The sequence below is a fragment of the Ambystoma mexicanum genome, chromosome 1p (assembly GCF_040938575.1).
Source record: "Ambystoma mexicanum isolate Mex_15411 chromosome 1p, UKY_AmexF1_1, whole genome shotgun sequence".
Lineage (NCBI taxonomy): Eukaryota > Metazoa > Chordata > Amphibia > Caudata > Ambystomatidae > Ambystoma > Ambystoma mexicanum.
This window is the reverse complement of record NC_090921.1, coordinates 1,054,639,594-1,054,658,093: the sequence shown is the minus strand read 5'-3', so window position 1 is coordinate 1,054,658,093 and position 18,500 is coordinate 1,054,639,594. Positions and strand designations below refer to the sequence as shown.

Below are 18,500 nucleotides of genomic sequence, written 5' to 3'. Positions count from 1 at the left end.
ATTCATTCTGCCTGGTTGTTCCTAGATTCAAATTAAAAAAGCAGGGGGAGCAGCTTCCCTGTCATGGCTGCGCAGTTCTGGAACACCCTCCCTCCCTCTCTAAGAGCGGACCAACCATTCTCTAACCTTAGGTGAAATACCATAAGTTGGCTCTTAGCTAAGGAACTCTGACACACACAGGATAGTCCAAACCATGCTCGATCGTTGATACATGACCTCCCTGGCACTGTAACCTTTGCCTCGGACTGTTAAAGGTGTGATTCTCATCTGTACCCTTATTGACCTATCCTGCATTTTTCAGGTACATACTCACTGTATTATTTTGTAAAATAACTGTAACTATTGCAACTATGCCTAAAGTATTCCTGTAAGTTTCTGGTAATGCGCCCAGATACCTTTGGGTTTGGTGCGCCATATAAATCAATAAACAAACAAACAACATGGCAAACCATGGTTTGACTGCCATGGCCTCACTATGCTGCATTGTATACAAAAACAAAACAGCAAGGCCCAAACAAGAGCATTTATTAAAACAGGAAGACAACTGCAAAAGATGTTCACAAGCTAAACTTAAGTTAAAAAAAAACATTAAAATACAGGTGCACTGAGAAAGCATTTATGACCAGTGTGAAACTGACGAATTGCACACAATTGTTTTGTGATGGTGTTTAAACTGTGTGCCTATTTGCTGTCCTCTGTTCATATAGGATACTTGATTGTTGAATAAAGTATATGTCAGCAACTGGATGCAGTAGAAGCCAGATCTTATATTCCACCTTTCCTGCAATTAGCCTCGCCTGTCTCGTTTTTTCCAGCCGAAGCCAGTGCCCTGGGGTACACTGCAGGTGACTATTTCCAAAGGATTTCTCCTGTGTCTCTGTACATCTTCGGAATTGCTATCGAGAAAGGTTTAGGGGTGCTTTTGTGTATCGTGTGAAGGCCAATATTGCAGTCCATGTTGCAGCTGTAGCCAGTGGACACCGTTTCCTAGACGCCATTTGCAAGTTTCACTAGCAGGAGCTACTCACAGCTGGCATACCACCACTTGGGATAGCCTGCCGTCGCCGCAACCGATCTTTGCTGCCTCAGGTTGTTTACCTGAAGCCGTGGTGCCCTGATGAAGAATCCACGTGATTCTTTCCAAATGGTTTCTAGTGGTTCCAGTCGCTGGCATATATTTTATACATCTACGGAAAGGCTAAGAGTGAAGTTTCAGTGGTGATTTCTGTCCAATCATTTGCACTGCACCACCCTCCAGCTCCTTGTCCGTGCATTTGCAGGCAGTGCCATGCAGCGTCCACTCTTTCGCTCACTAACCAACACTCCTCTTTCACTTGCTTCTCCCCAACCTCTTTTCCCTCACCAACAGGGTCGGACTGGTGCATAAAATTGTCTCGGGCATGAATGAAAAAGTGGCACACAGTTGCAAATGGCAATTCATTCCTTTTGTGACAGACTGTTTGAATAGTGCTCAAGGGGAGTTATTTGATAAAATTCGATGTGAATTGTGCATTTTAAAGATATATATATTCAGCAGCACAGGTCATAATTACTAGCTGCATAGTGAAGTAACTCATCAAACTGGCTCACGTTGCCCAAAAAAGTGGCCCACACCAGCATTTTGTGTTTTTGGTTCAGACATTGCCCTATTGCCCGATAGGCCAGTCCAAGCCTGCTCACCACCCCTTTGTCCCTCACCATCCCTGTTACCCTTGCTCCCTCTTTCTATCACTCCTCACTCCCCCTCATGCCCTCACTCCTCATGTACCCGTTTTACAATGCCTATAACCAAGCCAAAACAATCGGCTTTGCCAGTGCCTCTTTAGTTTGTATGAAGCAGTTCCCACGCTGATATGATGTGATATGATATGATGTGGCATTTATAACGTGCCCGTACACAAGTGCTTCTAAGCATGACAAGACAAGGAGGGGGAAACAAGGGAGGGACAAATAACTATCTTACTAGGCCTTGTGTCATTCAGATTGCGCAAGTCCGGAGAAGAGGGACGGGAGAAGTGCCAGGGGGGAGCGGAAGGGGGAAGTGCAGTTAACTCACAAGTGCAGCCAGCGGGTGTCTCATAAGTGCAGAGAGAAGGGACTGTAGGGTTGCAGATACAGACCCTTAAGTGCTGGGGAGCCTAGAGGTAGTGCAAGGGCAACTGGACATGCAGGAACCTGATCCCGAGTTCAAACCGTGACCAGTGCGTGGAGCAGTCAGATGGATCAGCAGGGGAGAGGAAGAGAGAAAGAGGAAGCGAAAAGGAAGGTCTTGAGTTGCTTCCGGAACCGGAGGTGGTTCTGCTCAAGTTTGAGAGAGGCAGAAAGGCTGTTCCACAGGGAGGCCCCAGCCGAGGAGATAGATCTGCCCCCAACTCACAGTTTAATGCTTTCCCAATGTTCACATTTAAGAGGACAGGGCCACAGAGAGCAGGGATGGACTCACCTATAGCGAACTCTGGAGATTTCCCGGTAGGCTTCTGTGCTCTGTGCCTCTTTTGTGTGGTAACCTGTTTGATTTCGAAATGTACTCCTAGGAAAAGGTTTGGGCTTGCTGAAAATGTATAATATGGGGCCACTTTGAAAATTATTTCCAGGGCCTCTTTTGGTTCCCAGTCCATCCCTGACAGAGAAGCAATATGATCAGGATCACAGTTTTGCTAATGTGGGGAATACAGCAGTTTTGATTCCAAATTTGCCCAATGTGGATGGAAATACACAATTCCTGCCCACTGTCCCAGCCACTCGAGGCCCTTCCCCGTGTGGCGCCTTTTTCTTTCTTTCAATGTGGGGAGATAACAGGGAGTATCTCTGCCCCCACTACTCAAAATGACTTAATTCCCCACCCTCTCCACTTACCTGCGGGGCTGGAGCATTGCGCTCCGGTCCCAGCACTCCTCCTGTCTGGCTGTCACCATAGACATGGAAAAGGGACTTAGTCCCTTTTCCATATGGCAGCAGCCATCTTTCCCCCCCCATTTTTCATCTGCAGGTCGGCTGTGCTGGTAGCACGGATCTCGCGATGAAAAACTGTGAAATACATTTACACCCCGGACGAACCCCAGGGGTTTGAATAGCTTTCATGCCCTGCCAGGAGGGCGGACATAGCCTTTACCGGCCCACAGTCCAAGCTGAGGAGCTCGCACGGGCCGTTACAGACCATGTCCACCCTCCTGGCCGGGCATGAAAGCCATATTGTATGCCTGTGCCTGCAACAATTTGACACAAATATGAATTGTCGAAAGAAAAGCAAATCAATCCCCAATGTGAATTGCCATGTCAAATAGATTTATAGAACCACCGACACAGGATAGAATGCATATCTTCAAAAGGGAGTGCAGGAAAAAAAAGGTGTAATCAAAACATTAATACTGCATCTTGGTTATTCTACCAAATGCAGTCTCAAATGCAAGTAAGGAAAGACACTGTTATAAAGATTTGCGAAGGTAACAAACTGGTTACAAGAAAACATGCTTCCAGATATCTACAAAGATGAAGAACAGCTGCTTTTGAAAAAATGAAAATGGGACGGCACATGCAAGACTTGCTCCCAGCTTCTATTGCAGCAGAAAGCTATTGGCGCTGGCAGCTTCACTCCATTGAATTGTGCCTCCACCCTCTAATGATGACCAGGGGAAAATGCAAAGCATGAGGACCTAGCACACAGGCTGTCAGGCCCTGAAAATATAACCAAAGTCATGGGAGAGAGGGAAAGCATGAGCAGCTCACGCCCTTGGCGGACGCCAAAGCTACCCTGGCCTAAGGCCAGCCCCTAAAAGCATGCAAAGAAAGTCACAACAACCACACCAGGCGCATCTAGTCTGCTGACCTTTCTATCAATTGCTTCACCTGGAGATCATGCATAGTCTCTGGTGTTATTCTTGCACACACCAACAATCCCTGCCATTGGCTTCCACTTTTGTACATACGGCACATTTTCAGTCAAGGTTTCTCCACACCTGGCTTTCCAAGCTGGCATCGGACTCTAACAGGAGACTGCAGAAGAACTGGAAATGGCTTTCCTGTTGCATCCTTCTATATGGGGGAGCGACTAGCGGATCTCCCCCTTTGTCTTGCATACGTCCTGCCCTGTCGCAGAATGTTAATGAAGAGGACCCAGAAAGAGCACCTGAAATGATGAGGATTCAGGCAAAATGTTGACTGGAAAGTAGTAAGTAGTTCAGGACAAAAATAGACTTTCTTTTTATGGCCACCGTTTGCAGTGCAGCAGATGCGTGGAGGATGTTGCTGCATTGATGCGGAGCACCGTCAAGGTCTTCTGCTGGTGATGGAGTGATGTCTGATTGGTCCTGAATTACAACAAGACCCAGTTCTGTAGGAGAGTGAGGGTTTCCTCTGGGTGGCCACCGGCCAGCTCCATGACTGGGCATCGATCAGAAGTATTCCAAGTAAATCAATAATCAAATCCTTTGACTCTGGAAGGTTGCCACCATCGTCTTAATCTGTTTTGTGAAACACTGAGGGGCGGAAGGGAAGACAAGCAAAATTGAAAATGGTTCTGCTCCAGGCAAGCTGAAGGAACCGACAAGGGGGAGGAGGAAAGATGCTGACTGATGGGTATGCATCCTTGCGTTTCAAGTGGATCATCCAAGTGCCCGGCTCCAGGACTTCCTGCAATAACTCAAGGGTTTCCTTCTTGACATGCCTGTAGGCTAGAAACCTTTGATATCCCTTTGATTGATACCTGCTCTGAATCCCGTATACATTTTCCTTTGAATGAAAAGATTACAAAAAAAACCGGAGGGAGAAAGCAAAGTCAGCAATATTCTTTATGTGTTTAACAAATAATGGATTTCTTGATAAATAACTAGTAGTTTGTCTTGGATACTTTGCCCGAACCCTGCACCATCTGTAATACCCAAAGATCCCCTGTGATTCTGTACAAATTCAACCCAGGCAGTTGGAAGATGTAGCCTGGGTGGTGGGAGCCAGTGGGTTCCTCTCATGTAATCTAAGAACTCAAGAATAACTGGAATAAAGGGTCCTACTTGTAACTTACCCAAGTGTCTGAGGATCTTCTTTGTAACACCGTGCTGCCAGCAAAATATACACCTCTCAGCCATAGGGTCCTGTGGGGTTAATACCCCCTTTGTCCCAGAGTGTAAGGACTCATAGAAAATAACACTGCGCCCATCCCTGAAGTCAATGGGTGTTGCCTATTCTTACTGGTGCCCTCGGATGAGCACCCCCAGCTGCCATAACTATATGTAGTGCCCCTGACTAGGGAGGCGAGCGTTGCTAAAAGAGGAGCTTCAGTAACAGTTACAGAACTTGTAACTGATTGATCCCCAACTCTGATGTAACCCTTTAAAATTAAGATCTCAGGTGGTCTTCTCTGCATCCTTTAAATAAAGCACCCACTTGTTCAGTTTCTTGGAGAGGTGTGTGGTGAGTGCAGTCCACACCAAGCACGGGCCTTTGCTTTCTGTGAGCTGTTTCTTAGAGGACCCATTCTACAGCAGCACTATCTCAAACAAGCATTGGAAATGCGAACAGTAGTGGCGTTTGCTTAGGCATAGGAAAGGCACTTGCCAGGCCCTGCTGTAGTGGTATTAAATGGCCATTGATGGTACCAGCTGCAAGATTGTGCAAGTGCCTGGGCATTTAAGTTTGGATTAAGTTGGTTTTACCAGCCGTTAAGGAAGGAAGCCGCAAAGGGACTTTCGAGGTAATTACGGTAACGCAATTTGCGATACCGTAATTGCCGCCTTCCCCATTTCCATTGAGCCCTATTGGGGAAAAAATGAGAATGGGGAAGGGCCAATGGTGAATGGGGAATTACCGCCCCGCCAACCTTGGAATGGGGCGGTAATTCCGCCATCCACCATGGCGCAATCGTAAAAATACCGGCGTCAACCATGGCGCTAATAGCGCCATGGTTAACGCCTGGGTCGTAATGACCCCCATTAATTCTAAGACGGTTGCTTTGAAAAAACACTGGTGGCACTTTGAGTGGAAAGTTTGAAGGTAATGCTTTATAAAAGCGAGCTCAAAGAGTTCCCTTGAGGGGGTATATTGTACGGGGAGTGTCAGGAACTGGGTGGGAATGGCTATAGGGATTAATATGGTTATGGGTAGTCAATGAGTGGGTAAATAACCCCCACAAAACTACAAGCTTTATGTTCCTTTGCATATGCCATTCCTCGCCATTGGTACTCTAATGCAATAGCCCAAACGAAAAAAAAGATATAGAGTAACCACATCATGTTGCATGAGGGTTGTAGGAGAGGTGACATCCTGTAAACAGAGAGGAAGGCACTAATGATCGGTGCATTGCACAGGCCATAACCTACCCTGAAAGAAATATGATTCATGAAAATATGACCCCAATCCATATTATCCATGAGCATAAGTCTGGTGCTACCCTTCTGTTAAGATGGATTTCTAAACTCTGACCTGGTGGGCAGAAGTTTAGGAGGCCGACCTAGTTTAGTGGAACAGGGGAACCTTCTGAACAAACCACACCAATCTACGATAGCTTGGCAGGCAGTCAAGACTAAGGGCCTCATTACACCGATGGCGGAGAACCATGGCGCTATTAGCGCCATGGTTCATGCCGGTAAAATACCGGCACCGCCAACCCGCAAAGGGACCTCGTAGTAAGGCGGTAAGGATTTACCGGTACCGGTAAAATACTGGTACCGGTAAATCCTTACCGCCATCCGTGTAATGAGGCCCTAAGTCTCAGGAGGGGTGAGAGTGATCAGAAGCCCACAATGAGCAAAACAGTGAAACTCCACAGAATACTCTTAGACAAGTGTATGTCAAAAATACATTTATGATAGGCCTTTATACCTAAACACAAATAAACCACAGTAATAATAAAACAGTTACCACACATGCTATTCACTATGCAACATATAAGCAAAATGCGTTTAGCCTAATGCGGATAACGGGGGATAACAGAACCTGCAACATAAGAGATAAGTAAAACATAATTTGCACATTAGGCAGTTCTTCACATTTGATCCCTAGCTTATGCAGTCCAGCCCTACGAAGTGGGGAGCCTTGTGCTCAAAAGTACAGCAGTGCATTAACAACGCACGGTTGTGCGTAAGAGCGAAAGCGGGTCCTCTTCAAGGAGCTGGAGCAGTTCAGCAAGGGGGTTGAGGTGATTAAGAATAAAGCCCTAATATTCGAGGAGGGTCTGCCCTTGCAGTTAGAGTGACTTTCAGAGTTCGGGAATAGCTGGAGAGTGCAGGCTAGCCCAGCTAAGATGAGTATCTTTTCAGGGATTCTCGTGCGTAAAAACAAGTGGATGTGCCAGGTGGCCCACCGGTAAGTGATGCAAGTACTCACCGACCTTCGACACAGTCTGGGTTAAACTTTGTCAGTCTAGTCCAGGTCGCATGTTTAACCCCTGCAGTTACACGTCGCTCCGGCTCTGAGCGGCTGCGGGATGGGACAATCGTCCGTAATGGGACAGTAGCCTTTTCTCTGCTCTCGAACAAGAAAGAAAGACAGTTCCAATGCAGCATGTCTTAGGACACAGGACACAAGGGGGCAGGTCTGCAGGAACTTACAGCAACCGTCACCACAGCGGGGCAACACAGAGACCGCAAATGCACTCTCATAAATCGCATCCCAGAGGAGCTAGGACAATGAGTGCCCAATCTTCCTGCGGTTCCATGGGTCTGCTCTTCATTTCAGGATACTTGGCTCCTTCTGTAGTTCGGTGTGAACTTACTTCAGTTGATCGACCTGGAATGGATGCAGACCCCTTTCTCTTATCCAAGATTCACTTTGCGCTCAAATCTGGGATAGCCAATAGATGATCTGCTCTCCTGCATGCATGCCAGGCATGGGCCAATCGTGGCCCACAGTGGTTCCAGTCATTCAGGCATACCAGCCATACTGGCACCAGTAGTGTGGATTGGGACCAGACAGTCCCAACCCTCTTCCTGGGCACTAGCACAAGTGACATGCAGGAGCCCGCGAAAGAGGCGTTTTTCACAGGAGGCTGCATGCCCAAATAGGGAATACCCGGGTCTCTCGACCTGGAAGAAGACAAAGGGACAAAATGACCAAAGGACAAAACAAAAGACTTTGTGGCATGGCCATTTTCGGCTCTGGCCACAGTCTTGGACCAAACGCGGTAAACGCGATATGGTCCATCAAAAAGAAGTAAAAATAAAAGTAAACTGCTGCCACCAGTTCGTCCTAGGCACACTTGTACAAACACCCAAAAATCCTTATAGGTTGGCTAGGGCCATAAGACAAAAGGACCCCTATGAACGGGACTGTAAGGTACTTGGTACATAGATAAAAAGTTACCAAGAAATGACAACATAGTCAAAGACTAAGGGAAAGATAGTTTCCCAGTACTGACAGCCAGAAGGACGTGTCAGTTTCCCCATAATAAATGAGCAAAAGCCCAGAGGAGTGAAGCTGAAGGGTATGCTCCACTGGAAAAAGTGATGTTAGGTAAGCCAAACAAAAGCAAAAAGTTTGGGGGGGGGTGCATAGGGAAATTTGCACCTAAGGGAAATCTTTCCTAAAACCTTCAAACTGAAACTAATAAAACTCCAAGAAGGTAAAGTTTTGATTCATGTTATTGAACCAACCAAACATTTCTTTTTATGATGCCACCGGAATATGTCTTCCATATGGTTTTAAGAGCTGATGAATTCTACAATTTGCACATATAACATTTGGTTACTGCATAAAAGTTGTCAAAACAACAGTAATTCTCTAACTTTATGGACAGCATTTACACCACAGTGCATCTCTCTTTTCACTGTAAAAACATATTTGTGAAAAACATTTCTGAAGAATTGCGAATGGCGCATATTTTGGAGCATGAATTGCACCCAATGCCTCTTGTTGTGCTGTGGTCCTTGCATCATGTTGCAATTAACAGTATATCATGTTGTGGAAAAGTTTTGGGACTTGGTTGCCCTCCTAGCTTTCAGTGTCAGATGCTGGATGAAGAAATGGGATGCCAACATTTACAAGCCGGGCTCCGTGATCAGAGTTACCCTGGTACATGGCAATGTGAGACTAGTATGAGCATGACCTTAAAATAGAAAATAAATTCACTAATCATGCAGAATCCAAGGAGATATTACCTAGTCAAAGAGATCCTTTGTATTGAATTCCTACTCACCTTATGTTCTTCCTTGGGGACTGGAGGTTCCTGAGATTACACGCTGATTTTAATCCAACACATTTCTTTCCTGCTCCTGCTTGAAAATTGGGGCTGCCACTTGTGGGTGTCTTCTTCATTAAGTACACACAACACACTGCAGAGTTCATCTCCTCAAAGCACTTGGAAGAGATATGGATGTGTAATCAGCTCTCCGACATTGAATATGGAAGTGCTATTTATACAGGCATTGGCAGCCAAGCCGCAGCCGACATTCATTTTGTTTCACTAACATTGCAAACATGTGCCGGCGGTCGGTTAACAACATTATTCCACTGCCGGCACATATTTGCAATGTTATTAAAACAAAGTCAAAGTCGTTGTCGGCAGCATCAGGAAAGCCAAGCTGCCGCCGACATTACATGTGTTTGACTAACCTTGCAAATAGGTGCCTGCGGCAGGTTACCAACATTAATCCGCCACCGGCACATAATTCTAACGTTAGTAAAACAAATTCAATGTCACCGGCGGCATGAATTCGCTGACACAAATTAAGAAATGCAAACAAAACACAACTTTCAGCTCTCTTCAAAAAGGAAAACAAACACACACTGCACATCCAATTACATCACTAACTGCACAGCCAATTAGGTGCTCCTTACATGAAAAACACTTGTCCAATCCCCCACAGGTCACTAGATGTACGTTTTCAGAGAATTTTAAACCAAAACCAAACTATTACAGCGCCCTGTTTATTTTTAATAAAAAATACTGTAAAATGTGTAACATAAATTGAACTCTGCAGTGATTATATTTTAAAGCATCAATCAAGTTAAATAACCTTTCAATAACATTAACAGAAGGCGGCCACCATTTTGGAAGTACAAATGGCTGATAAATTCACCACACAGTACCAATTCAACCAAAGCGTGCAAAAAGAGGTGCGGTTGGAGGAAAAATGGGTGGGAAGGGGAGGAAAATCCTATAGATTTCACTTAGCAATGGGCGTTAAATGGGTGGGACACATAGCCAAACTACAAAAATTCATCCTCACATGTCATCTGCATTCAAAAGCATTACAAACCTGCAATCAAAACCCCTATTTTAAGCTTTTATGTTAAAGCTCTTATTTTAATGCCAATAGTTTCAGCTTTATAGGTAGCACTTTCAGCACCACCTAATAGCCAACACTAAAAACCCACTGCTGTGCGAAGTGCCCGTGAAAGTGCGTGGACAAGTGTAGTCGCTGGAGTCAACTGCACATAACTGCTGGCCGCGTGCCATTCTACGTGACAAGGCTTATCAGTAAAACTGTTCTCACTTATTACTATGCTAATAACGTATGATTTACGTAGCAAAGCAGCCGACCCTTTAACTGGCCCTCCTGGCCTAACTTCAATTGCGGTGAACCCTGAGTGCCCTCTGGCAGCTCCGTGTACTTCTATGATGCCCTGTGCAGCATGTGCTTCTAAGCCCAAATTATCACTAAAGGGGAGGGGTGGACAGCCACGCTCATCTAGTGACTCTGACGGGCCCCTCCTATGCTAAGATCACTGCTTTTTTCGGCAGGAAACCTGTTGTGGAATCTTCTGTTATAATAAACATGAACCAGCATCCTTCTCTGATACAGCGAGAAGCGAATGAAATTCCATACGTTGCTCTTTTAAATCTTTCGCCAGGGGTGTCCGAGTTGCCCATCTCTGTGTCTCCTGTGAAAGGCTCTGTTGGAATTGAGGGTCAGAAACGCTCTTTGGATAAATCCCCTAGTTTACTTTACAATTCAGCAGAGAAAGAGCGTTCAAGTGGCAATTCACCCCCTGACCCCCCCTTACTATTTTCTCCAGGCCTCCCTGATTTGAAGTGCATTCCGCCTTTTGGCACGACGACCATTTCAGCTTTAAACTTTGTACTAAATTCATTGGTACACCTCTATGAAAACATCATTGCTAATCTAAATGACCAAAGGTCAATGATTACAGTAACAAATATGAAGCTGGCTTTTCTTGAAGGGTATATGACCGCTTGCTCACAACCTGCCAGGGCAGATAAGGCTCTTCGATTCATCATGGCCCTAAGATGTCCATGCAAATTATGCAATCAGAAGGACAAGCAGCTTCTAGGGGCCTCATTACACGGATGGCGTTATGGATTTACCGGTAAATCCCTACCGCCTTACTACGAGGTCCCTTTGCGGGTTGGGGGATTTAACGCCTGCTTTTTGCAGGCGTTAAAATCCAACCCGCTAAGCGACCTCGGAGCTAATTATGGCACCGCAAAATTGCGGTGCCGTAATTAGCGCCTTCCCCATTCCCATAGAGCCCTATGAGGCAGAAATGGGAATGGGGAAGGGCAATGGCGGAAGGGGGATTTACCGCCCCTCCAACCTTGGAATGGGGCGGTAAATCCCCTTTCCGCCAAGGCGGTGCCAGTATTTTACCGGCATGAGCCATTGCGCTAATAGCGCCATGGCTCACCGCCTTCCGTGTAATGAGGCCCTAGGTCATTAAGTGGCGCAGTACAACAAAATTTGGGTGCGCCTGATGCTACTGTATTGGTGTTGTCGGACATACAAGCTGCCAGTGTGGTTGAGCATGTTAGTACGCAGCAACCGCTTGTGACACATACGCCTTCCGTGGAATATAACATGAATTACTCAATCTTTTCATCAAAGAAAAACAAATGTGGCAGCCACTAAGGAGGAAGTAAAAAAAATAAGAAGCTAGTGGGGCAGAATAACACCTGTGGCTCAAGGACATTCTTGCACAATTTAACCTTACCGCGCCTGACTCCCATGAGTCTTCCGCAGTGCAATATAACTAGACCTCAAAAGAGAGGGAAGCATGTCAAACAATTGTACAAGAAACCTATACTTTTTAAAAATCCCAGTCACCAAGAAGAGGTGGAGCTGGTTATCGAAGAGCAGCGTTTCACTCGCCAACACAAGATGCAGTTTCAGATGATTTACTTAATATTTCGACCTACTCTGTGAATGGGGTCATCAAGTCATCTACTGTCATTAATAAGTCCTTCCGTGTGTCAAATGAAGGGACAACGGTAACTGTTCTACCCATGTCAATCCAGGCAGAAATCCCGTCAAGTTCTGAGACCTCACTGGAAAAATCAAATAATGTGCCTCACAGGAATTCTGGTATCTTTGTCACTTGTTTGACCAATGTAGCCTCTAAAAGAAAAGTGCACTGAGGAGGCGGGAACCTTCATCCTGGGTCTGATCGAGAAAGTTGGTCATGGCTAGCCAGAGCCCTCTACAAAGAATCTTTAATCAATACCTAACTACCTTAACGTTGTCATATTAATCCCCTGTGTGTTTTGTCATGGAACACAAGAGGGTTTTCCCATTTAGTTACGGATAATGTAGTGTTTCTAACTTTAAATCTTATGACATATTTCCCTTAAGGGATGGTTTTCGACAGTGTCAATCGTTTTCAACTTTGGAGAAAATTGCGGCTGTTGGGATGTCCATCTCATCTGGTTGAGATGATTTGCGCACTTTATTCCAATACCTTGAATAAAATAAGACAAAATAGTGATGGCCTTCTATCGACTCCAATAGATACGCAAAGGGGGCTTAAGCAGGGCTGCGTATTGACACCCATTCTTTATAATTTGTTTATTTCAGACATTGGTATTGAACTCATTAAAGACTTGTGGGCGAGAAACCTTATACTGGATTTGCGCAACCACTCATAAGTACAGTTGCACGAACAATGGGGAAGTGTGCTGCAGTAGTGAGGAAAAATAGGTGTTTTCTCCGTCACCTGAAACTAAACCAGAAAACCATGTGTAACCTCACATTCCGCGCTCACTATCAAATAGGATAGAAAACCAGTTGTGTAAGACGTGCCGAATGGCTTGGTTTATTCATAAAGGTAAGCAAATATGTTCACCTCACATAACTTGCACAAACAGGCTGTTAAGTAAAATCATTTTGACACACTAGGATATCGTGACACAAAAGTATACATTTGTTACATTTGCCAATTTTGTGTGCTCCAAAAACTTAATGTACTTTCATGTAACACTGCGTGTACAGTTTTTGGAATAAACCAAGCCATTCGGCGTGTCTTACACAACTGGTTTTCTATCCTATTTGATAGTGAGCGCGGAATGTGAGGTTACACATGGTTTTCTTGCACTCATTAAAGTCTGTATCTTTCCTTCTTATCTAGGTGCCAATTCAATAAACTGGCTTTTGTACGCCGATGACCTGCCCTTATTAGACCAAACTCCCATCGGCTTGCAAAGGCAGCTCTTAGCCCTGCAAAAATATGACCGTGAGAACAATTTAATTAGCAATATAAATAAACAAAAATTCTAATCATTCAGTTCAAGGACGATAAAAAAATATGCTACCTTTACATGGTTTTTAAATCAACTTAACCTTGAAGTTTTAAACTCCTTTACATATTTGGATGTTACAAAAAAAAAGGTAGCAGGCACTCCTCTCTGGAAAGAACATGGCATGATAACCTGTTCAGTGGTTTTTACCCACTTTGAGAGTCTGCAGCCATTGCTTTGTGCTCACTCTACTTTTCACAAAGGAGTAATATTCATTTGCATATCAGTCTTTGTCCCGCCCACAAGGGCAGTGCAGCACCGAAATGCCAGGAAAACCTCCTTAGAACAAGAGTACCAACAGCAGCTCCAGACACGTGTTTCAGCCTTGTTGGGCCTCATCAGTGAGGTGGAGCTGTGCCTCTCTGAGTACAGTGAGCAAGGTGTCCACATCTGGGTTCCCCCAGGTAATTTAGGATGACCAACCCCAAGTTCCATACAAAAAAGGTAGCAGACACCCCTCTGTGGAAAGAACATGGTATGATAACCTGTTCAGTGGTTTCTCTAAGTGGGGAGTTAGTAATGCAAACCTTATTGCCTCGTTGAAACAAAAAGGAGTCGGATTAGCTTTGCAGGCCATCATTATTGATGGTAAATATGGCTGCTTCCTTTCCCTTCCGCTGATTAAATCTTACAAAGCAAAGGTCATTCCCATCCTGACTTATGGGTCAGAGATATCCCCGTTAATAGATTTATCTTATTGGCCCTTATTGGAGGGTGCTTTCTGCAAAAGTGTTTTTGCCTTCCAAAGGAGGTTCCAGCCCCCATAATTCTCTATGAATTGAGTCTGTTGTCCTTAGCGGCAATCGCGAAATGGAACATGTTATCCTTGTTGAGGAAGATTTTACTTGTTACTAAAAGTTCATTATGGTGGCTGTTAAATTAGTTGCTAAATAATGAGAGGGTTGACACTTTTAATACTTGCCATCTATTTTTTTTGTAACAAATTTTATTGCCATTTATTCAAATGTGCACAGGTATTACAATTAACAAATGATAACACAATGAACGGTTAACCAACAACAGTCTTCTTACTATGTAGTATTGTTCACAGATTTCAGTGCGGGCTGGTGATGTAATGGGTTAATAGTTCGGGTGTTGGAGGGTACCTATGTCGGGGGGCTCCCATTGCCTGGGTGGTTCTTGAGTTCAGCTGCGTTAGTTTGGGTGGTTTCCTCAGGAGGGCTTATGGTCAGCGGTGAATTGTATGTCCCCAGAAGGGCCTTTCAAGAATCAAGAGTGTCAATCACATTGTCCCCGCCTGTGTTGACTCCGTCCCACCAGGCTCTAGTTTCAGCTTCAGTCCATCTCTCTAGATCCCTGATCCATCGTTCATGCGTTGGACCCCCGGTGATTTCCATGCCATAGCTATAGTGAGAATGCATGCAATGTCCATGAACTTGACTACGTGCTTGTATTTACAAGTCTGGGGTGAGCGCCAAGTAGGCATTCTTTTGGGGTCCATTCGTTTCTAGTTATCCCGGCGTCTATGCAGGTCTGTTTTACCCTGGACCATAATTTCATCGACTTGGTGCAAGTACAAAACATGTGGATCAGATCTGCTTTGTCGTTTCCACACCAGGGACATTTTGGCGAAGTCTGTCTATTGAAGCTGGCCACCCTCTGTGGGGTCATGTACATCCTATATAAGACGTTTAGCTGTATATGTCTGAATCTGGTGTTTCTTGACACCTCTTTGGGGTAGACTAGTACCCTTTCCCATTCCTTGTCCCTCAGTGTGATTTCAAGGTCTGCTTCCCACTTCTCCTTCAGTGTCGCACTTTTGGGGTTGGGTTTGTCCATCAACCGACTATAGAGTCGAGAAACTGGTTTCCAGCCGTCCGTGAGGTCATGCATCTCCTGTAGTAGGGGGTTCGCGGTAGGTTCCTCTGGCCAACTGCACCAGTACTTCTTGGCGGTTTGCTTGAGCTAGTGGTACCACAGGAACTGGCCACCGGAGAGCCCCTCATTGTCCTGCAGTGATTCAAACTCTCTGAATACACCCTCTTCGAACATGTCACCCCATGTATAGATTCCAGCGCTTTCCCATCTTCTCGCTGTGGTGAGATCTGTCTGGGTCTTGCATGTGTCTACCAAGATGGGGGTATTAGAGGAGTAGGGGTGTTTCAGTTACTTGATGAAGCAGGTTCTGGACCATATCTGTCTGCCTAATTCGACAATCAAAAGCTTCAAGATTTCCCCAAAATCTTGAAGCTGTCCGAATATCCTCCCTGGCGACAGAGGAACCTAGAAAGGTACCCAACAAACTAAAATAATCTCTGTTTAAAACTCTAGCTAGTAAGCACCAAATAAATCTAATACCTTCTTGAGCAGTCGAACCCTGAAGTGTGCCTAAGATATCACATCTCATGGTGTGGGAGGGGTCTCGGGATTGGAATGGGGAGGAGTTGATATCACATCCCATGTTATAGGAAGGATCTCAGGTTTGAGCAGTTGAACCCTGAAGTGTGCCTAAAAGCGTGTCATCACCGACCTTAGAACTACAATCAGAAAACCCTCCTAAACCAATCTTAAAACTCGCACCAATCATGAGTGCACCCACTCCACCAGAATCAGTCAGAAACACCACCCATGGACCACCCCCACTCTCCGATCTGTCTCCCGTCCCCTCCCGCCGCACCCAAACCCCCCCACCCTATCTCGCACCCCCTGCTTTTCCCCTCTCCAAACACCAAGCAAGGGGGGCACGATGGCGAGCCACCCACCCCAAGACCACTCATCCTCTGAACCTCACCCCGACCCACCAGCATTACCCATACCCGCTCCCCTCTCTATCATACCTGACACACCCCACCCTGCAACCACCCAACTCCCGCCCTCCCCTTATACCCCTGCCACCATCCCCACTCGACCTCACCCCTTCCCCTCCCTAAAAACTGCACGGCTAGCCCTAGCAAGAACCGAAGCTGCCTCCCACTCACCCTCCGACCCCCCCACTCTCTCCCACACACCAGTCGCAGCAAGGAAACTAAAGAGGAAACGTTCCTGGTCCCCCTCAATCTCACAGCACTCCTCGCCCCCCCTATCTCGACCAACCACATCTATCCCGCAATCCCCCCTCCCCCCCGCGGCCTCCCCCCACCTGAAACCCCTCTCCCTCGATTTCTCATCAGCTGCAACTGAAACTCCTTACCGTCAACATCCCTCTTTCAAATCCCCCTTCCAAAACCCGACCATCCTATCACACGCAGCCTCCCAACCCCTCCCGAAGCCTGCCAATCTCTCTGCTCGCCCACTATTCCCATCCATCATCACCCAACCTACCCTCCCCCCCCAAACTCTCCACCACTGCACCCTCCCCCCCACCACCAAGATCATCCCTGACTGCCGATGTGAACTGCATCCTATTTAACGCCCGATCAATAGCAAAAAACAGACACTCCATCTTTGACCTCCTCACCTCTGACAAACCAGACCTAGTTTTCATCACTGAAACCTGGTTCTCTGACGACTTCGGCCCAATCGCCAACGAAGCCTTTCCCCCCAACTACTCCCTCATCCCACTGAACCGTCCGTCCAGGGGAGGAGGGCTAGCATTCGTCTTCAAATCTCTCTTCCGCGCCTCAATCATCAATAACCAACCCTCCATTCCATCCTGCGAATCTCTCCTTGTTAAACTATCCCTCTCACCATCGCTCTCACATAGCTTCCTAATAATCTACAGGCCCCCAGGCTACGATAGACACTTCGCAAATAACCTTTGCGACTCTATCGCCACCCTCCAACTAAACCATCCCAACCTCACCCTTCTTGGAGACTTCAACATATGGCTCGACATCCCCACCAACCCTATGACATACTCCCTGGTTGACGGATTAGATGCAATTAACCTCCAACCCCACATAAACGGACCGACCCACTATAAAGGACACACTCTCGATGCCATCTTTAGCTCCAACAACCTGATTCAGCTAATGCCGCCCACCCCTATCATCTGGTCTGATCACTACATTCTCTCTTTCACCATCCACTCACCCGAACCCCTCCCCCTACTCGTATCCGAACCTCCGAATATAGGCAAATGCTGGAAGAAACTAATAATCACCCCAGACCTAGCCGAGGTTCTCCTCCAGTCTCCACCACCATCCTGCCCTCTCAACAACCATCTCACCCCTGAGGCCCTTGATTCATGGCTTAGCGCATCTCTGATGCGCCTCACCCCCCCCTGCAAACCATCAATCCGCCGTGGCCCTTTCCCCAGATGGTTCACTCCTGAGCTGAAGACCACTAAACGACTATACAAACACCTAGAACGCAAATGGCATAAAGAGAAAACCCATGAGAGCAAGACCACCTTAGCCCGACACCTGTATCGGTACAAAGCCGAAATCCGGAAAACAAAAAAGGCCCACTACAACTCCCGAATCCTAAACTGCAAAAACCCAAGTAAAGAACTCCACAAAATTATCTCCGAATTCACCAACCCAGCTTGTAACACAACCATCCCGACCGCATCGCAATCACTCTGTGACTCACTCTCCCTCCACTTCTACTCCACTGCTATAGAAAGGACAAATACTCTAACCTCCAAACTAGCACTCTTACAGCCACTAGACAATCCTCAGCCCTTACCACCCAACCCATCAGCTACAACCTCCACGCAACCAACGTTCGACTCCTTCAGTCCATTAACAACAGAACAGTTTCTCAAACTCCTATCTGCCCGCAAACCATCCGGATCACCATTGGACCCATGCCCAGCCACTACCCTTAAAGAAATCTTTGCCTCCACCTGTGCAGGAGAACACGCAAGATCTATCATAAATGCTTCCCTCTCTTCCGGTACCTTTCCAGACGCATTCAAATTGGCGCACGTCAAACCCCTGATTAAAAAACCCTCGCTCGACCCGCTTGAGCCCAAAAACTACCGCCCCATATCAAACACCAGGTTCCTCGCCAAACTCATTGATCGAACCGCCTACTCTCAACTTAACGCCTTTGTTGAAGCCAACAAACTCCTAGACCCCGCCCAATCAGGCTTCAGAACTTGTCACGGAACTGAAACCACCCTAATCTCTATCTG

General features: G+C 46.3%; 1 protein-coding gene and 1 long non-coding RNA gene across 3 annotated transcripts in view; one reads left to right on the top strand and one right to left on the bottom strand.

The window, feature by feature from the left end:
- LOC138447951 (C-signal-like) overlaps nucleotides 1–18,500 on the top strand; it is a 298,198-nt gene that overhangs the window by 84,643 nt on the left and 195,055 nt on the right. The gene's annotated exons all lie outside the window — the stretch shown is intronic.
- Nucleotides 1–18,500, bottom strand: part of LOC138447956 (uncharacterized) — a 175,657-nt gene that overhangs the window by 130,314 nt on the left and 26,843 nt on the right. The window contains exon 2 of the long non-coding RNA XR_011259974.1: nucleotides 9,125–9,285. This is a non-coding gene — a long non-coding RNA (uncharacterized lncRNA). The remainder of the gene's footprint in view (nucleotides 1–9,124; nucleotides 9,286–18,500) is intronic.